Source organism: Myodes glareolus, chromosome 12 (assembly GCF_982192425.1).
Source record: "Myodes glareolus chromosome 12, mMyoGla1.1, whole genome shotgun sequence".
Taxonomy (NCBI): domain Eukaryota; kingdom Metazoa; phylum Chordata; class Mammalia; order Rodentia; family Cricetidae; genus Myodes; species Myodes glareolus.
The window spans coordinates 53,905,259-53,927,891 of record NC_142037.1 but is presented as its reverse complement, the minus strand read 5'-3'; the positions used below and the strand labels follow the sequence as shown (position 1 = coordinate 53,927,891).

Here is a 22,633-nt window from a genome sequence, read left to right as displayed (position 1 = left end):
TAATTATAGTTTTCCTTAGTTATGATAAAAGATAAAGTAGATATAAATATTGTAACTGTAATTCGTGCTTGATATCTGTTTTGTCGTATGTAATTTTACTATGTTTAAGTTAAAAGCTTTTTTATTTAAACAGAAAAGAGACATGAAGTTGGATTACCCTATGTATGCTGTGATTACCATTACTGAATAAAGAACTGCTTTGAGCCTATAGCATAGCAGGGTGGGGCCGAGTAGAGCTAAGTGGGGAAAACTGGACTGAATGCTGGGAAAAAGAAGGATGGAGTCAGAGAGAACCCAAGTAGTCCCCACCAGAGACAGACGGCATACCTGGTAAGCCACAGCTACGTTGTGATATACAGATTAATAGAAATGGGTAAAATAAATATGTAAGAGTTAGCAAATAAAACACGAGAGCTTATGGGCCAAACAGTGATTTAGTTAATACAGTTTCTGTGTGATTATTTCAGGGCTAAAGCAGTTGGGGAAAAACAAGTGACCTTTGTACTACACTCCAGCTTTCTGAGGTAGTACAGTAGAGCTAGACCTGATGGTGTAGGTTTGAAAGTACCTATACTAAGAACATGATAGCAAGAGAACTTGCCATGTCTCTTGTTTATTGCTGCAAGGAGTAAACTAGCCAGGACAATTTTGGGAGCTCACCCTAGTGATGAGGACAAGGGGGAGCTGCCAAGGTCACCAACCCTGCAATTACCCAGGACCTAAACTAGGATGATGATGTAATCTACCCCAACATCCACTCTATTTGGGATCTGTTGTAGTACTTGAAGTGGGTGGTCCTTTAGAAATAAAGCCTCAGGATTTTCATGACCCAGGGCATCAATAGGACATCCAACAGGAGTCTTATCTAGTACCAAAAATCTATAGTATAGCAGAAACCAGAGGCCTCAACCAGACCAATTACTTGTTGCAATGAACACTTGCAAATAAAGATATATGAATAAAAGTATTTGCTGTCTGATTCACCATGTCACACTACAGCTTCCATGATGGGATTGATTTTTGTTTTATTATTTTTTCTCTTAAAATTATTTTATTTTGGGGTAGAAAGATGATCGGGACACAGGGCAGATAGGAAGAGAAGGGAAAATGAATGAAATAGAATAAAACATGAAGAATAGATAAAAAAGTTGAAGAAATATGAAAGTAAATCTAACCTGACAAGTACATAGTGAGAAAAGTCCTACTTATTCTGTTTTTTTCCTCTAAATATTGTTATAATTAAGTGTTTTCTGTGACAAAATTATTTAACTTAGATCTGGGAAGTGGTTTAGATAATAGAATGCTTATTGTGCAAATATGAGGATGCTAGCTTTAGAACTTGCCTATAATCCTATTGCTAAGAATATGAAGAAACTTGTCTCTTCCTTAGAATTTATTGGCAAGCTAAACAATAAAAGATTGTGTGTGTGTATACACATATGCATAAAATGTTCCTTGAACTATATTAATGGGTTAATGAACCAATGAAAATAGAAATTGCAAAACATTATAGTAAATAGCCAATGAGAATAAATGTAATAGTTTCTAACTGCAAAATATTTTCAGATATTTCATTTTCTCCAGCTCATAGTGAGTATGGTTTGTCCTTTGCTTCTCATTCTCCTTTTAATGTAATGAAACACTGATTTTCCATGAAGAATAGATTCCCCCTAAATATTTTTTATCCTAATTTCTTTTTTTCTTTACTCAGAATTTAATATTATTCAAATTGTAAATGTTCCTTTAAGTGCTAAAATAGGACTCAATTCTACTGTTTAATAGAAATCAATGTTCATTGTATTTTATGAATTATTCAAATAGAAAACTCCATGAACATACATATACTAACTATGGTATAAAAATAAATATGGGGAAAAATCACCAGAAAACTATTTTGTAAAAAGAATAGTACTTGCACACATAATCACTGCATCATGCTACTGAAAACATCTTCAATAATTTCTACATTTCAATTTACTCTAAATGAAGAGTTTGATATTTTACATTTATCTTCTATCCTTTAAGTTTGATTGGATAATTCATTTTTAGACTTTCCCAGGGATAGCTCTTGTTTTCTTACAATAATGGTTAAGTAATATCAGTGAACAGATGATGTGTTCTAAAGAAAAGCTTAAAACGTATTTTTATGAACACTTTGGAAAAAGTCAAATCATTGTTAAAGGAGACTAGTGTAAGATTTTCAATTTTTTAACTCTCAGAAAGTTTTTAAAAGTTAACATCAAAAGCCATATTCCATAACTACCAATTATAAAACTAAGTAATCTAGCTGTAAAATACATAACATATATACCAGAAGAACAAAAACCCCTATTTAAATATTCTTCTATAATTTGATTATTTATCCTAAATGACAGGACAAATTTAAGTTTAAGATTGTCTACTGTTTTTGGAATTATTAATTTGAAAATATTTTGCGTATAATTTATTTTTAAAAGCACATATATTTTTGCATTGGAGGATTACTTTTGAAGTTGTTTAAGAAAATATAAATTGTTCTTATAATAGAATTCAAGTCAAATTTTTAATTTTCAAAACTAAATGATACCCACTCAAAAAGAAAGCTACACACTACCTGAATATTTATATAATACTGAAGTCTGTTTCACAGTGTAACTATGCTTTTTGATATAAATTATTGTAATAAAAGAAAACATAGAGACACTAAAATGCAGGTGACTTAGCCTTTTCCATAAGAGGAAATTATACCTTGACACACTGGTATTCAGGAGATTATATTAGTAAAAAAATAGGTAAAAATTGATGAAGTCATTAAGTTTTCAAAAGTTATAAATTATACTGTAAAGCCTCACTGGCTGCAAATTAGCCTGTGCTGTAGCCCTCTGCTAACAATCTATAGATCATTTTATTATTCATGAATTTTAGTAATTTCAGGACACCACAGGTCATCTTATGCTCATTTATTTGCTAAACACCTTGTGCTAGTATGCCTATGCTGAAAAATTGCTACTATTTACTCCCTGTGAGACAAGCAAGCAACAAAGTGCCGATTTTGGCCCCAGACATCCAGCATGCCACGCTGCACATACATCTTGCTGTCAGTGAAATAAATGAGGCTTTAAATTGTCTGCAAAGCTTTAAGAACTGAAATTTATATGTCTAGTTATCAAACAGAAAGTTCAGAGCACCTGCCAATATGAAACATAATTGTGACAAACTGTTACATTTTACCTTTAAACTTTTCAGTTTTAATACCATAGCTTCATTATAAAATAGGCTACAAAGTGACCCAATTCAATAACAGAAACTCTGGAGACCCTGCAGGGGGTATGTGCATATGTAGCTGTGTGTATGTGTGTGAGTATGTGCATGTGTGTGTGTGTGTGTGTGTGTGTGAGTGAATTTGATTATGTGTGTGTGTGTGTGTGTTTTCATGTTATGTCTTTGCTATTTAAACCTGAGTCAACAGATCAGCAGATGAATAACATGCCATAAGAAGCCAGAGCTTCAGAATTTAGTTGGAGTTGACCGTCAAGTTCAAGCATATCTGGCAAATTTGATGAGCTTTATATATTTGTTGAAAGTGCCACTTCAAATATCAGCATACCTGAGAGTATGTTATTATGTACTATTTTATTTCTTTGTCATTTGTGAATCTGACAGTTGAAAAGATATCAAATTTGCTGAATACATACCCCAAAACGATAATCAATCATTCTATAATGATCATAAGACTTTGAAACAGTGAGAAGCAAGGATCAGCCATGGAGTTTCATAGGTCTGGTTTCTAAGTAAGATTACTGAATTTTTATATTAATAATTGCACCAGTAGTATCAACTACAGTGACAAAGAAATGTTTAAAACCTCTTATTTATTTTGTATATTAAATCTTCCTTGTGACTTCAAATTTAATGATAAAAATCTTGGGGTACAGCCATGATCTGGCATTTTTAAATGCTAGCTCTACTGCCTATATTTAAACTGTAACTATTTAACCCCTGGTAATCTAAGAAAGGTTACGCTGAGGCAAGTAGTGTCCAATATACCTTATTTTAATATCCCACATTGCCGAGAGCTGCTGGTGGCAAAGGTCATGGGAATGTATCGCATTGACAACTACTAATTAATAAGTTGACCCACTGGACATATAATTCCCTGTTGGGAAGCCCCACGTGAGAAATTGTAGGGTTATTTACTGTAAATTACTGGGTATTTCTATCTGTGATTTTCTCATGTGGCACTACTATACATCCCTAATAAGAGCAACTACGTTGTTCTTTCCACTGTCCTTTGCTAGTGTGCTTTCCACTAATGGGGACATATACATCTGTGACTCATCAGAAAGATGATTTCAGCTTAAGCTGTATAATTTTGATGATTAGAAATTATACTGGTATATTTTAAATTATTCAGTAAAACATAGTCACACACTCAGTAACAAAGGAAGCCTTTTACACAGACAGCTATATTTGTACTCCAGAGCGAATTCACAGTAGGTTGATTGCTCCTGGAGATAAAAGTCTTGTTGCCCCTAGACACATATACATGAAGTCATTTTTCCAGGTATTTTGCTAATACAAGTCCAAGCATGAAACAATGTCAGTGACAGGTTTTTTTTTTTTTCCTTTCAGAAAAGCCAGGCAGATAACCGTAAAGACCCAACTACTTGTCTAGCAACTGAGATTTTCCGCATGTACTCCCTACCAGTCAAGTTTCAGCTATTTCTGGGAAAGAGCTTTATGCATGGCCAAGCGTTACTCCTGGCCAATCCATGTGTCATTCCTAAGCCTAAGAGAAACTACATGACTTATGATATGTTTTGAGAAAGAGTCGGTCTCCGAAAATGGAACATATAATTGGTCAAATTTTGGCTGTTACAGGAAAGAACTGAGAGGAAGAACTGGGCAGACCTGTAAAAAAAAAATAAAAAGACTGCAAAGAGCTAATTGGAAAGCTGTGAAAAGCTATGAAGCAGTGAAGAGACAGTGAAATCCTCAGAGAGGATTACTTAGGATGAAGTGAAAGAGAATGCTACCATCAGAAGGCATTTGTACTTCCTCATTTTTCTCTTAGATAGAAAAGGTCTAGTCCTCACATAGATAAGATTTCTTTTCATAAGCCCTCGCTACTTTGTGGCTGTTCTTTTTACTACTCTGGAACAGATGTGGGAGCTGGCCTTCCCTGGTTGGCATTACCTTACTACTACAATAATGGATATTTCACAACCTAATATATTTTATCTTTCAACACATTTTACATTGATAGACAACCACCATTTCTAAGCAATACAGATCTTCAGTGATGTATTGATGTATTTTGCATAGTGACGGGAGTCACAGAATGTGGAATACAAGGCAAGGTTGAATCAAGAAGAGCTTGTTCTACTTGGATAGAGTTCTTGCTTCTTTCCTTTGGAGATACTATACAATGACTTAGAAGTGGAATGTAACATTCCTTTTCATGTGACAATAAATTACATTGGATCTACCATTCAATTTGAAATAGTCAAGAGAGATTTTTGTAAACTAATGCATTATTAGTATGAGCATATCCTGCCTGACCATGAATTTCGTAATAGAAACCAAGGATGGTATCATATTCCTCTTCTGAATTCATTTTTAGGTGGAATTTTCAACGGTAAGAAACAGTTTCAATAATTTGAAAGAAAACCTACTTTTAAAATGTATGACATGTTTGATTAGATTAATTTTATCCAGTGCTTTATCTCAAACATTGACTCTTACATTCTTTTTTTAACTGATTTTTATTGAGCTCTACATTTTTCTTTGCTCCCCTCCCTGCCTCTCCCCTCCACCCTTCAACCTTCCCCCAAGGTTCCCATGATCCCAATTTACTCAGCAGATCCTCTCTTTTTCTACTTTCTACTTCCCATGTAGATTAGATCTATGTAATTCTTGGTAGCCAATGGTTTCTCCGCTTTGAAAGGAATATGATTTAACTTTCACATTTTTTTTGTGAGAACAGATTTTTCAAGTCATTCTTTTTAGTATATTAAATCTGAAGCTGTTCCTGCTGCCATCTTAGAAAAACAAAAATTGATTATTTTTACATTCAAGTTTAACAGCAGTTTTTAAGATTCAACACTGTCATATACCATTTTGACTTTGAATTTTCCAGTATACCCAATGCAGTGGATCATTTGCTTTTATAGCTCATGATTGAGTATTCAGTGTTGAATAATGTAATTCATGGCCATGTGATCCCATTTTGTCAATAAAATACCTATATTTAGGTAATATAAAGTGATATTATTGTAAATGTACTTTGCATCAGGCTTTCCTAACATTTTTTATTGAAGGACAGATATATTGTTGACATATATAAATCCTAATTTAAGTAACAAAAATAAATAGGATAAGGTAAAAAAACATTAAATAAAATGCTAAGCCTATATGGTATTAGACATAAGCAAGCCAATGGAGTGTAGAAAGTGAAGTGGTATTGATTATTTGCTTGTTTTCCAATTTTTTAGGAGTCTTGCCATGACTTCTCTCAGGACAGTAGTTTAGGTAACATAAGGATGAAAAAATATCCTCTGATTTCCATTTAATATATCATTTTTATTTTTCTATTGATAATTATTAAGTTTAATTGTACATCAAAGCTTTAACAAAGAATGTTAAATAAATAAAATAGTATCTATAGCTCATCAAAAGTGAGGCTTGGCCTTTCGCTGCTGCGTCTGCAGCCATGAGTATGCTCAGGCTACAGAAGAGGCTTGCCTCTAGCGTCCTGTGCTGTGGTAAAAAGAAGGTCTGGTTGGACCCCAACGAGACCAATGAAATCGCCAATGCCAACTCCCGTCAGCAGATACGGAAGCTGATCAAAGATGGGCTGATCATCCGGAAGCCTGTGACTGTCCATTCCCGGGCTCGATGCCGGAAAAACACTTTGGCTCGTCGGAAGGGCAGGCATATGGGCATAGGAAAGCGGAAGGGTACTGCCAATGCCCGAATGCCCTAGAAGGTGACCTGGATGAGAAGGATGCGGTTCCTGCGCCGGCTCCTCAGGAGATACTGTGAATCCAAGAAGATTGACCGCCATAAATATCACAGCCTGTTCCTGAAGGTCAAAGGGAATGTCTTCAAAAACAAGCGGATTCTCATGGAGCACATCCACAAGCTGAAGGCAGACAAGGCCCGCAAGAAACTCCTGGCTGATCAGGCTGAGGCGCAGGTCTAAGACCAAGGAAGCACGAAAGCACCGGGAGGGGAGGAGCGCCTCCAGGCCAAGAAGGAGGAGATCATCAAGACTCTGTCCAAGGAGGAAGAGACCAAGAAATAGAGCTTCCCTTGTGTCTGTACATAGTGGGCTGCCTGTGGCCTCAGGTGGATCAGTCATTAAAATAAAACAAGCCTTTGTCTGTGAAAAAAAAAAAAAGTGAGGCTTGAATTTTTTTTAAATAAGTATCCACATGCAGATGTGCTGTATCATATTTTGAACTTGAATAGTAGTGACTCTTCATTTCCTTTACATAGCATGTACACAAATTTAACGCCCACTACCGTAAGATGAAATTTATCCTAATATTACTTTATTTTAATATGTTGTTCAAATAGTAGCTATCCAAACATAAATAGTTACAATTTCAATTTGTATTTATGCAATATTGAAATTGAGAATTTTCCCAATAGCTGTGGTGGTATTTTATAGCCCCTTTGTAATAGAAAAATATTTGTTGTTAAAAAAAAAACTTCTTTAGCCTTTATGTTATAGTACATATCGATGTATCTATCTATTGTATACACACAAATGTATACACATACATATCAAGCCTAATTAAAGCAATTAGGCTTGAAATTAAGATGAAATTTTAAACGTAAACATTTTATAGTTAGGTACTTATTTATGATTTTATATGTTTATTTTAGCTCACAAAATTGGGATCACAATGAAAGGAATATTGATTTGGATGATACCATTCTACTGTGCCTTATAGATGACTAAAAATTTATTTTGAGATTAGAGAGAAATCTTAATAGGTTTCAATCCCCCCTCCTCCGCCAAAAAAGATACTTAATGATCTCTTTTCCTGCCAATTAAAGTAATTTTCTTTCATTTACTTAGTTTATATTGTCTTTATTCACCAGAAGCGTACCGAAAAGTATTCAGAAACTAGAAAAATTAATTTTATGTGCTCTGCTCTATTTTAAAAAGTATTCTAGTCAGGTGGTGGTGACACACAACTTTAATATCAGCACTAAGGAGGCAGAGGAACATGAATCTCTGTGAATTCGAGGCCAGCTTGATCCCCAAGAGCTAGTTCCAGGACAGACATCAGAACTACACAGAGAAGCCACATGTCTTGAAAAACCAAAAAAAAAAAAAAAGAAAAAAAGAAAAGCATTCTAAATTTTATATTTATTATTCAGAGTTCCTCTGAAGAAGTCAACTTATTTTCAAGAAAGGAATGGGCATACAGAAAATCTTGGTTTAAATAATATAAGTAATTTGGCAGAAATATTCGATTAACTAAGAGAAAGATATAATAATGGCACTGAATCAGATATGAAAGATTCTTAATTTATGCATACCTAAATATAGAAATAATTTGGCTATTCCTCACGAAACAAAGTAGGTAAATTCATAATTTTATTTTAACAATGTAAGAAGTAGATTTTAAAACCCAAATAAAATGTTACACAAACCAAAATAATATAAATAATAATTGTAAAATACTGTGACTTTAAATACAATTTTGAAGTTCATTCATAGTTTAATTTTTACTAAAGAAAAAATAAAGCTAGCTACTACTAATTTTACTAGTATTAAGTGTAATAATTCTAATATTATGTCATTGTTGCTAATTAATTGAAGTTCTAAAATTTTTCTGTTAACATTTTCATGTATTAAAATATGCATTAATTGGAGTCAAAGAACAAATGTCAATTTAATCCATCTGTATAGATTTCTTTCAGATCAGCGCTTGTGCTGTGCATGCAAATCAACACTAGCACATATATAAGTTTAATTTTATGTCAATAGCATACACACAGGACCTTAAAATTAATTGCTTCATACATTGACTTCCTTTTTTGTTTTTTTCTTGGATACAAAATATTGAGAATTTTAATTGTGTGGAAAGCAGTGTTTGTATTGTATTTAATTTAAAATCATATTGTCAATAAATTAATTTTTGGAAGTTCTTGTAATTGATTGATTGCATATGATTATGGATGTACACCTGAATTATTTCATGTAAATAGGCTTGTGAATGTGCTGTATGATAATTTCAATAAACAAAAGAAGGGTTTTGAAAATAATTCAGCATCCTTTTTTTATAAAATTCCTAAAATAAGTGGTAAAAATCTCAATGGGTTTCCACTAAAATCAGAGGCAAGATGAATGCTCTTCCACCCCCTTTCTCTCTCTCTCTCTCTCTCTCTCTCTCTCTCTCTCTCTCTCTCTCTCTCTCTCTCTGTGCATGTGTGTGTGTACATATATATGTTGTATGTTTATCTTTGAATTGAATGTATATATTATGGCCTAACATTACAAATATGTGTACATGTTCATTTTAAATTAAAGTCTTATAAATTTACTAACTTTGAAAGGAATGTATATATGATGTTTTACTAGATATCAGGAGTATTTCTACATACTTAAGGATTTTTCAGGTTTGTATTTGAATATATGACATTCACTGACATCATAACTAATATTATCTTTCCTGTGATGCTTTACATTGAGTTTTAAATGCTTTTACTATTTCTTAGCTCTCCTAAATATTTGATGTTTGGTTCATTTAACCTCGTTATACCTTCTCTTTATCATTTTCTCATTCTTTCTCCCCACTGTTACAGATAATGATAGTGATGTTCTGAAAATGCAATCATTCTTTTCCATTCATGTTCAAAAAGCAAGTAAGTAGAAAATGTATACATTCATTATTTTCTGTTTAAGAAGAAATACACACAAAATGAATGTAGGAAATTTGTGTGAAGAACGATATTTAAAAGAAATCCCACATTAGCTCAGAATTGAGAATAATAGATATTTATTTGGGGGTAGACTCACAAATCAGAATCCTCTGCTGAAATGGAGAACAGCAACTGAATCCCACAGTGGGAAAAGAGGCGTGATGCTTGTTTTACATAGGCATAGATAGTATAAAAGGTGACAACCAAGTGGGCAGGTAACTTAAAGGCTACTGGCTGTAGGAATTCCTACAGCATTTGTGGTTTAAATAACATGAATCTTTGTATTTTGTTGTATGCAAATGCAGCATGTAATTGTGCTTTGTGTTTCTCAACAAACTAAATTATGAGAATACATATAAATTAGATTGATATAAATGGTTCATTGACAATGAAGTGCCAAAATTTTAATTGAATTAAAAAGAACACATCTTTATTCATGAACTGAACATAGGCAATAAATATATTAATTGTATGTCAAGAAATAAATTTGAAACAGGGCCACACATAAGTCTTATAAAGAAATTATTATAAATTACCAATGTTCACCATACAAAATAATACATGAAAAGAGTGAAGCATCAGAAAAATGCAATGAAGCAGAAATCTTAAATATAATTTAGAGACAATTTAAAAAGATACATTTTTCTTCTCCCAAAAATCAGAATTGAGTAAACAAGATGTTCCTAGAGTTGAAGCAAGATGAGCACAAGCCCCAATCCTTGACTGAGAACTTTTATCAAACCTGTAACTACCTGCAAACATGTATCCAAACATGTGTGCTTCAGGGTTGATATGTGTTTGTTTGTTTGTTTGTTTGCTTTTTATATGGCTCTTTTTCATGTATGGTTTTTTTCATATTCTGATAGTTTTATGTTTTGTTTCACTTTATTTTATTATTAGTCCTTAAATGCCTGTTTATTTTCGAAGGAGAGAGAAATGTTGTGGGTCTCCATAGGAGGAAAGGTGGGGTGGCCTGGGAGAAGTGTAGAAAGGAGAAACTGTAATCAGAATATATCATATGGATAACTGTGTCGTTGTGCATGTTAGAGAGTGTCCTTCTGTTTTCTTCCTTCAGTGTAATGTTAACCAATAACCAGTTTCAAATTTATAGCTTTTATAAATGTTGAAATATGATCTTATATATAGTTTCTCCAGGTTTTGTAAGAGAGAGGGGGAGAGAGGAAGAAGGAAAGAAAGAGAGAGAGAGAGAGAGAGAGAGAGAGAGAGAGAGAGAGAGAGAGAGAGAAACTTTTTTTTTTATACTATTTTCATTATGTCCTACAAGTTTGGGTATGCTGTGCATTCATTTTCATTAAATTCTAGGAAATCTTTTTAGTCTTTTTCTTGTGGATGAAATACAGCATTAATACACAGTGGTCAGAAAGGATACAGGATTTTTTCAAATTTCTTGGATCTGTTGAGACTTGATTTATGAACGAGTATGTTGTCAATTTTGGAGAAGGTTCCTTGAGTTGCTGAGAAGAAACAATATTCTTTTGTGTTTGAGTAAAATGTTCTGTAAATATCTGTTAGGTCCATTTGAGCCATAACATCTTGTCGCTCCTTTATTTCATATTTAGTTTCTGACCTGGCAATTGGTTAGAATGGGGTGTTGACCTCACCCACTATTAGAGTGTGAGGCTTGATTTATTATATAAGCCTTATTAATGTTTCTTTTACAAAGGTAGGGCATAGATATTCATAGCTGCAGCAGCATCTTGGTGGATTTTTCTTTGATGAGTATGGAAACTTTTTTTCATTTTTGTTTATATTTGGTTGGAAGTCTACTTTTGTTATATATTAGGATAGTTAATATTTTATATAATAATAATAATAATAATGATAATAATAATAATACCTGCTTGTTTGTAATCAGATCTTAATAGGCCATGGCAGTAGTAGCTTGGAATAAATCATGCTGAGACCAGTGAAGACTATGTAGTTACAGGTCAAAAAGTTTCAAAGGAAAGCAATGTGAACAACTCGGTTAGTTTGGGTTTTGATTGCTTTGAAGAGACACCACGGCATGGTAATTCTTATGAAGAAAATTCATTTAATTGGGGTAGTTTATATTTTCAGAGGTTTATTACATCATTTTCATGGGTGAACATATGCGTGCAGACACACATGGTGCTGGCTACATCTTGATCAGAAGGCAATAGGAAGTAGACTGTCTCTCAGTCCACTGTGACCAAATAGGAGGCCTCAAATTCCACCTCTACAATGACACACTTCTAAGAAGACCACATCCTATTCCAAAAAGCCTTACCTCCTTATATTACCACTTCCTTTGGGAGCCATTTTCTTTCATACCACTATAGTAACAATGTTAAAGACCAATCCTGTGTTATGTTGGCAAAAAAATGTTGATGTTTTTGTCCTTGCCTTAAGAATCCAAGAGGCTAATTTGAAATATTTTAGAGTAATTTATTTTTCAGAAGGGTTTTGGGGTAGCCTAATATTCGTTATTTCACTTGGTTATTAGTAATCATTCTCATGCAAATCTACAATGAGTAAAACCAATGGGGGAAACAGCACAAATGTATAGTATGAATTGCAAAAGAGCACAAGGAATTTGAATATTAGACTAAAGATTTTGCTGAAGAAACTTAAAGGCTTGTTGAAGAATGGAATGAAGGGATTAGTGTCCTCAGGGTAAGACCCATCTGCTGAGCTTCCAATTTATAAAAAAGAAAGCTTATGCTACAAAGGAAAAAGAAAATAATTTTAATCTTTATGCGACCATAATTTAAGTCGAGACTAGATACCATCCCCTACATGCTGCTAATATTGACCTTATATATCACATGGCTCAGAATGTAGAATCATGAAGCATCTGCGCATGAAGGAGTTATATAATATTCTTCCAATGTTAAGGAAAGCTGCTCGGGCTAAGAGTGTGGCTAAAGTCCTTGCATAGAAGCCCAGAAAGGACTTTTAGTGAAAGTGTGACAGTGAAGCTGGCATTCTTTTGAAAATTCCAAGATGTTAGAAGTGTCAGTGTCAGAGGCATTTGATCTTTCACAGAAAACTGCAGCTAGAGAAGGAAACTGCTCCAAGAAATAGAAGTGTTCTGCAGGCAAACATAGAACTCCAGAACTTGAGATTCCTCAACTGTGCTTTGCTTTTGATTGTGAGAATTATTTCCTAAAATGTTCTGATTCTTCTTTTTCAGAATGATGATGCATATTCTGTGTCATTGTATGTTAAGAGTACGTTATTTGATATTACAGGGAGTTGCACTTAAGGATTTCTCTAATTCTCAGAATAGACTTTGGACTTTAGCTTTTAAAATGGTACTAAGTCTCAACATGTTGTGCCAAGCTTTGTGTAAGTCTATGGGAGGCATGTTCCTTTTTGAATGAAGATAAAGGAGGAGTGGATGTGGAGGGGGGTAGATTAGGAAGAGGAGGATATGGGAGGAAAGAAGGGATGGAAACTGGTTTGTATGTAAAATAAATGAAAAAATGTTATTTAAATAAAAACTGAAACAATACTGAGAATCTCAAAGACTATGGTGACTTTGAGATTTAACTAAAAATATTTGCATTATGATATGACCACAATTCTATATACTCTAAATGTCGAATATGGTGATGCAAATGAGAATGGCCCCATAGGATTATATATTTGAATAACATTTGGACTTGCAGGCATTAAAAATATGCATATTTCTTTAAACTGCCTTTCTTATGAAATCTTAGCACAGTAATAGAAAAATTATCAAAAATAGTATTTAATAACAAAAATATGTTCTCCTATCTGGAAGATTATTTCTCCCTATCCATGCACTTCTTAACTTGCTTATAAGATTTTTGGTTTTTTTCTTTTTTTCGTGTGTGTGTGTGTGTGTGTCTGTGCAAGACAGATGGTATAGTATTGAGACTTGTGGCCTTTGCCACCACCAAATTTTCAGTACAGCTTTTGACATTTCTGAAAGAAACAAACTTCCTGCAAAATCGCTGAAACTATGACTCTTACAATTATTCTAACCCCCTTCCTTTATGTTCCTCGAGCCAAAGTTTTCACAGTTGCTTATGAATGTACTCAGATTCTCCACAACTCTGTGTTTTCTTTGCTTGTAGTGTTTGATAAAGGTTTCTTTCTATTGCAAAGAGATGAGGGGAGAGGACTACACTTATTTTTGGGTATTAGAATAAATATTTAAAATATGATTATGAATTACATAGATTAGTAAAATGCTGATTAAGGATTCTTCTCTAAAATTTGTGATTTCACTAGCCCTGGGAAGCTGTCTTGGTTTCCAATGACAGGCATGATTATATTTTCTTGGAGCTACTCGTAAGTTCAATGAAAAACAAAGATATGCATTTGGTGAACACTCAAGGTTACTGTAAAATGATAACCATTGTTTTCCTTAATAGACACCACATTTGTATGGGACTTTTGGTTTCTTCCCTCCTCTGGACCCTTACATGTCACATTCTGGTACCATAAATGTTAGTCCTAAAAAAGCAGCTATTCAAGTCAATTTTGACTCAAGGGCCTCTGACTGCTACTTCTACTTCTGAAGTATATGTTGCTTTTCTCTCTTCAATATCTGAGGAGACCCATAGGCCATACCAATAGGCTGTACATTTGGGGGGGTATTTTAGACGACTAATAAAGAATTCAAATGAGGGCTTCTCACATTGATATTGGGGGATTTTTTAGATAAAGTTTTGGCTCTTGGAGGGAACATTGCAGTCATAAATAAGAAAATTTTATTTAAACTATGTATATATAATTACATACAAACCTGTACATATCACATTTTAAAGTAGATAGTTGATAGTATGATTACTTATGACTTTTTAAAACATTCTTACTGTTTTTGTAACTTCATCTGTTATGTTAAAAAATTTATTCTATATTTATTCTATTATTTATTTCTTCTCCTAAAAATGTAGGTTTGCATGAGAAAATAAAGTGTTTGTTTTATGACTATCTCTCTTTTATTATAAAAATATATTATAAAGTTATGTAAAATATTATGTGGTTTATCCTTGTTTGAGATTTAATTTGTCATGATACCATGTATCATGCAAGATTAAAAATATGATCTTTGCTGAGTGGGGGTTGCACATGCCTTTAATTCCAGTGCTCCCAAGTCAGAGGCAAGCAGATCTCTGTGAGTTTGAGGCCAGCCTAGTCTACAAGAGCTAGTTCCAGGACAGACTCTAGAGCTACAAAGAAATCCTGTCTTAAAAACAACAACAACAAAAAATATGTTCAAAGTCATATAGTGAAAGAGCTAGTATGTGAGATAATTAGAGATCTATGTATAACACACACACACACACACACACACACACACACACACACATATATATATATGTAACATTTGAGAAGTATATTGCTTATCCACTTCAAAACTACAAGCAAATGTGACAATGGGATTGTTCTTAACAGACATAAAATTGCGAGTATACTTTGTATAGCCCTTTAATTACCTTGCCCAGCCCTATTCAATTTGATAGTTTCGCTGTATTTATTAAGTTTACCACCTCACATTTGTCTATTTCAAAATCTTTTTTCTTCTGAGAATAAGTGGTTTCAATGGGGCTTTCAAGGCTGTAGAACAAACTTTTGACAAAAAATTAGTGTTTTAATACTAATACTCCCCTTAAATTAATAATAATATGACAATATTACAACTTTAAGATAATATCTGGTAAACCTACAGCTACCATCAATTTTAGTAGTAAAGCTCTTAATACTTTCTCTCATTGAACAGGAAAATAGAATGGAATGTCAACATTTATACTTCTAGTCTTTATACCAGTGCATTTTCTTTATCTAAAAAGCTATACATTAACCATAAAAATATGCATCAGACAGAAAAATTGAAGATAATATTGTTCCTTTTGGAAGATTATATGATCTCCTATGTAGTAAAATCTCAAAGAAAAAACGCTTAAATTATTTTAACTTTTTAAAATTGATTTTATTGAGCTATACTTTTTTTCTGCTCCCCTTCCTTCCTTTCCTCTCCTCTTTTCCCATCTCCCATGGTCTCCATGCTCCCAGTTTACTGAGATTATTAAGTTGAGTTAACCATCAGGATATAAGGTTATAATGTAAAAGCCATTGTGTATGAATAGACTAGTTATCCAAAATTAGTATTAAAAAACAACCAATTATATAATAGTGTGCAAAATTATTAACAACAAAAGAAGAGGCAAAAGACTTGAAAAACAGCAGCAACAAATTTCAATGAAGAAAATTAAAGAAAGCACAAATAAAGAACACTGATTGGAAATGTGTTATGTTTCTTCAAGTCAAGTGCTATTTATATCCTGCAGGAGTTTTCCTGTTATGTTCTGTTTTTGTTTTAGATTTTTTTGTTTGTTTCATTGGTTGGTTAGTTTTATTTTTTTTCCTCTGATAACCCAGGTTGATTGAATTTTCTCTTTTTTAAAATTTATTTATTTATTAAAAATTTCTACCTCCTCCCCACCTCCCTTTCCCTCCCCCTCCCCTCCTCCTTCTCCCTCTCCAGTCCTAAGAGGAGTCAGGGTTCCCTGCCTCATGAGAAGTCCAAGGTCTTCCCCCCTCCATCAGGTCTATGAAAATTTATGTTTAACAATGAAAGTATCCACAGTTAAAATATTAAAACAATGAGTAAGATTTACATCAGATAATAATTGCTAACATTTTGTAACTTCAAACATTATATAAAGAGCTACCATCTTTTTAGGTGAAGTAAAGGGAATTGCATCTATATGTTATATTTGAATGAAGCCTACCGTGACAAAAATCAGATGACAACTGTGTTACAAAAGGAGCGGCGGGGTGCATCCCACCACCTGGCTCCCAGCTAGCTTTACCCAAAATAATTACATGGAAAACTATTCTTTTAAACACTGCCTGGCCCATTAGTTCCAGCATCTTATTGGCTAATTCTCACATCCTGCTTTAGCCCATATTTAGTAATTCGTGTACCATCATGAAGTGGTGGATTACCAGGAAGTTTCTAACCATCGTCTGTCTTGGGAAAAGCATGGCGTCTGCCTGACTCTGCTTTTTTTCTTCCCAGCATCCTGTTCTGTCTACTCCACCTATTTAGGCTACTGTCCTATCAAAAGCCAAGTCAGTTTCTTTATTAACCAATGAAAGTAACATAGACAGATGACCCTCCTACATCACAATTGAATCAACCAGAGACTTCCTGGTACAAGGTGCACAGTAACAATTAATTGTTACTAGTGGTATCATTACTAGTATTTAAATTTCTTTATTTAGATGGCTAAATGAATGCCCTCCCCATTCTTCCAATCTGCAGCAGCAGAATGGGTAGGATCCTATGTGCTGAGCAACACTAAAAAAGAGCCAGTACATGATTACACTTTAATTTCAAAACTGTACCTGCCTACTACAGAGAGATTTACCCCAACGGAGAAAACAAAGGCACCTTATTCAAAGGGTAGAGTTTACTTAAGAAGTTTCCAGAACTACTTGGCATTGGCCAGAGACCCATGCTCAGTTGTAAAAGCTAAAGTTTTGACCTATAAGCCAAATCTTGGCTGTTGATAGAGTAGGTTTTAAACATGCCTGTCATACTTTGACAATTCCTGAGAGAGTAAAATTCAGTAAATACTACTTTGACACTAGTGTTCATCCCTAAGACAACTCATGCACAGACTATCTATGAGTACAGATATTAAAAGGCCAGTGCCAAACAGATGGAACTTTCATCTGACTTGCCTTAGTGACCTCAGGTCAAACCATATGAGCTCTAATGTATGGATGCTTTCTCATTTCATATACTCTAGTGATCTGCTAAAATATTAGATTAAATACATCCATGAAATGTCCACATATAAAACAACATGAGGTCCCTAGACATAAATAATTCAAAATTCAATGAAATCTATTCTTAGTTATGTTATGACCAAATTTAGAGGTTGAGGAAGCAGAGAAAATATTTGAGTCTGGAAAAGAAAAGAACTAAATAACTTATGTGTTTCCTTATCACTTGAAAACAAGCTTCTCAGCGGATACTGGGATCCAGAAGATGGTGCAATGAGAATTTTAAAAAATAATAAGGTGGGATTAAATAAATATTTCAGCTAAGAATAATAAACCAAGAAAAGTTATCCATTATAAGTCAAGAATCTAAGTGCTGAAGAAGTAGTTGAAGAGTTAAGAGCACTGGCTGCTCTTCTGAAGAACAAAGAATGAATTAACCAGAATCTATTTGGTTCACAAGAAATTGAAACTCCAGTTTTCAGACATCCAGTACCCTCCTCTGAACTCTGTCAGTCATTGATACGCAAGTGGTACACAGACACAAATGCAGGGAAATAACCATACATATATTTGTTAGCTTTTTAAAAATAATTATTCAACTGATGCATTGTTCCTGGGTCTCAAGAATCTGTACACTTTGGGGAATGCTAGAAGCCTACAGTATTCAGTGTTGTTATTTCAAAGTCCCTTCCTCTGCACATGCATGACAGTACCTGAGAATCATAGGAAAAAACTCCTTTATCTGTTTTTCTAGATTTGTCTAGTTCTGAGAATGAAATTTAAAAAAAATCAATTATGACTCTGATATGACACCAGAATATTGTTTAGACTTGAAAAATGAAAATACCTTGAGCTTAACATCAGACATCAACCATAGTTTTGTACTGGACAAGTATCCATAAAACAGAATAAATACCATATAATAATTACTGTTCAGTTCCAGGAGAATTATTCAGAATCATGAATGGAGAAACACTGAAATAATAAGGAAGTACTCACAAGATAACCAATAAAGTCTGTATCATGTTGCCAACACTGCTGTGCCTTCTGAAAGAGAAAATTTCAACATCTGTACAAACATGCCTCTAAGGGTATCTTAACATGTCTTTGAAATTAGCTACTGTAAGGCTGACATAATGACTACACCAAGGATGTAACCATGGTGAGAGCAATGACAATTCTACCCAGGCTAAGCTGCATTGCCAGTTATATTAGCACTAATGTCATTATGGTACAGTAGTTTAACTTTCTAAGAAAACAAACAATGGAAGGATGAGATCACAGCTATGAGGAGAAAAAAGAGGTGATGCTAAGAATCAGTGTTCCACCTTCAAGGACATGTCTGTGTATTGTTTCTGTATGAGAAGTTTTGGTGTATCTGAGTTTTTAAAACTATATGTATCACATTATACTAATTTTTCATAAACACAAAGGATGTATGTTTTATTGAAATTATACACAAATGACCCTATTATCACAGATTCACTTTCATATTACTACACTGTCAAAGAAGTTTCAGCTTTGACATATATTCAATAAAACTACATACATAGATGTATTGTATGTAATGTTAAGTCAATAAAGCAATAATGACCCATTATGCTGTGTTGAAACATCTTTAATGTAACAGTTTTCTCTGGCTTCCCTCTTCTTCTGTATTGAATTCCTTTAAGCCCTACATTTAAGACATATTTTCCCACAGATCTCACGTTACATTATTTGTATCCTGCTTATATCTTTCTCTCTAGAAATTCTTTTCTCTCTTTGGTACCTCTCTGCATTTCTAGGTTTTGCAGATATCCTTGGTCATATGCTGTATATATTTATACATTCAGAGTTAGGCATGCATGATGAGAGACATATGTTGCCAGAGGTTTCTATCGTGCCTGATCCCGCAGCCATTCAGTCCCAAAGAAACATACAGAGATCTAAATAATCCTAAACTGGTTTGTCTGTTAGCTCTTGCTTCTAATTAACTCTTATAATTTAAATTAGCCCATAATTTTTGTCTGTGCTAGCCACATTGCTTTGTACCTTACGTGGTTTTATTTTAAACTTTTATTTATTTTATTTCTATTTTTGAATTTTGATTTTTTGAGACAAAGTTTCTCTTTGTATCTTTGGCTAAGCTGGAACTCACTCTGTAGACAAGGCTGTCCTTGAACTTACAGTCATCTTCCCGCATCTGCCTCCCAAGTGGTGGGATTAAAGGTGAATGCCACCACATCCAACTACTCTCTCTCTCTCTCTCTCATTCTCTCTCTCTCTCTCTCTCCCTCTCTCTCATTCTCTCTCTCTCATTCTCTCTCTCTCTCTTTCTTTCTTTCTCTCTCTCTCTCTCTCTCTCTCTCTCTCTCTCTCTCTCTCTCTTTCTACTTGAAAGGACTTTATCCTTTTTCTTTTCTCTCCCAAGCCTACATATAATTATAAACACACTGCAAACTGTTTATAAGTTTTTTTCATCTTTGAATTTATCTATACTGTATATCTCTTTTTCTGACCACATGAGTCTTTAATTTGCTAAGTGATAAAGCAAGGGATAAAGCCATGGCTTTGATGGCTAGATCCACCCCATTCCTTAGCTTTCTGAGATTCTAGCATCATGACAGAGGTACTGGAAGGAACCATATTTATTGCTGGAACTCTATGAAGTTTCAAGATCTGTGCCACCACTGAGAAATATGCTGTCAGCTGTTCATAAACACCATTTAAGAGTTTATTGGCAGGTTCTCTTAAAACAGCTGCAAGGTTTTTGCAGCTAAAACTAAGTCAGGAAGCATCTCTCCAATGAGACACATTTTCCTCCAGCAAACAGAGTCACCTGAGATTATGCTGCTACCAAGACGCCCTGTTTAACTCTGTTCTTTTGGGTATAGAATTACTTCCTAAACTCTCTCTGGTTTTAAGTGGATTTAGCTGTCCACATAGGCTCCATTTGTTGCCAGAGATTTCTGTCCTTCCTGATCTCACAGCCATTCAGTCCCAAAGAAACAGACAGAGATCTACATTAATCATAAACTGCTTGGCCTATTAGCTCAAGATTCTTATTAACTCTTTTTTTTTTTTACAATTTAAACAACATTTTAATAAAAAAAATCTTTACTCATGAACATTTTTCTTCTGTAAGCATTCATTACTGTAAAAGAATAGTCAAGGCATCTGACAACTCACTTACAGAGTTTTTCTTCATGAATTGGTTCATGTAAAGAGACAGTGAATTTAAGCTTGAAGTAGGTGAAATTAGTTCTTCTATGTCGGTGGTATCATTTGGGAAGAATTAGGACATGCTATCCTAAATAAATACAAAACTATCTCTCTTCATTAATGTCTTTTCTTCACAGAGATCAGCAGTCAATGGTGAGTTTGAAGCTTCTTCTCCCCAGATGCCTAAGACATAAGGCTTACATATATGAATGCCTGTTCCATAGACAGAAAAATTTGGGTAAATGAAGAGTTCTTTGCTGAAGCCAGGTGTGTTCGTTTTCTCCTGTTGCTGAAGCACAGGTTTTATTAAAATTAGTAAGAGAGAGTGGATTGTAGGCCCATTTTCTATATGGTGTGGCAGCCAGTCATTAAAGCCATAGGCCCCATCTGAGGTGGTCACGAAGCCTTCCAGACAGGCTATCGCTGCCCTAACAAAGGGTCAGGGTATTGTTCTGCTCCTTTCTTTTTAATTTGTAATTTGGAGGATGCCTGATAGAGATGCTGATTCAAGCCTATGTGCAAGCAGCATAAAGAGCACGCAGGTATTTGTGGTCATGACTAAAAGCCATTCACCTAGTTACCTAGTAGACAGAATGCTAATATATTTACCCCTCAGTTTATGTTTTGGTATAAAAGCTGTTTGTAGAATAAAGCGAGAGGAATTCTTCAGCATGTGAACGCAGGACTTCATGAGGAATCACTGAAATCTCCCTCCCAATACAGCCAAAAAATGCATTTATAATTTGAAATAGAGATTATTTCACAACAAAAAGACCCAAAACTGGGTGGTGGTGGTTCACGCCTTAATCCCAGTACTTGGGAGGCAGGGCAGGTGGATCTCTGTGAGTTCAAGGTGAGCCTAGTCTATAAGAGTTACTTCCAGGACAGGCTCCAAAGCTACAGAGAAACCCTCTCACACTGATTACATCCATAAGGCTTCTGTTCAGTATGTGTTCTTTCATTCCATTTAAGGTGCTTCTCATATGTCAAGGATTTACCACGTTGAAAATATACTGAAGGTTCCTCTCCAGTTTAAATTCTCTCAATCCTTTCATGTCTTCTAGAAAGTTGACAATGTTCTTCACTATTATGATTTTCCCAAATGCATTCTATAGTAGTGAGGTTCCTGTATGTCTCCAGCATCACATCTTTGTAGAGATTCTTCTGGGAGGGATCCAGCAAATTCCACTCTTCCCAAGTGAAGTTCATATGCACATCATCATAGGTCACTTTCCTCATGTTGTCGCTCTCCAGGTCGCCAAAGCACTCAGTTCATCATCGCCCAGCAGCAGCAACTGCTCCACAGCACAGGAAACCACTGCCACTGCTGCCAGCTCCCCTTCAAACTCTCTTATTAACTCTTATAACTTACATTAGCCAATAATTTTTGCCTTTGCTAGTCATGTGGCTTGGTACCTTTTATCAATGAGGTATTCTCATCTTGCTTCCTCTGTGTATGGGTGATGACCGCAAACTGAGCCTTTCCTCTCCCCAGAATTCTCCTCTTCTGGTCACCCTGACCATACTTCATGCTTAACTACTCCCTGATCAGCAATTTATTAAACAAATAAAAGACCATTATCTCTCAGCAGCTATATAGTGTGATTTATATTTCTGCGTCTAGGTTTTCTCACTCAATATTGTCTTTTCAATTTTTATACATAACACAAATTTCATTCGTTATAACTGAATAATATTCTAAAGTATATATTACCACATTTTAGCTAGCTATCATCAGTTGAAGAGCATTAAGAAT

General features: G+C 34.4%; 2 pseudogenes; one reads left to right on the top strand and one right to left on the bottom strand.

Moving 5' to 3' along the window:
• The first annotated feature begins 6,665 nt into the window (after nucleotides 1–6,665).
• On the top strand, nucleotides 6,666–7,360 carry LOC125392104 (large ribosomal subunit protein eL19 pseudogene; annotated as a pseudogene).
• A 14,549-nt stretch (nucleotides 7,361–21,909) lies between these two features.
• LOC125392297 (zinc finger protein 120 pseudogene) lies at nucleotides 21,910–22,116 on the bottom strand (annotated as a pseudogene).
• Between the last annotated feature and the right edge of the window lie 517 nt (nucleotides 22,117–22,633).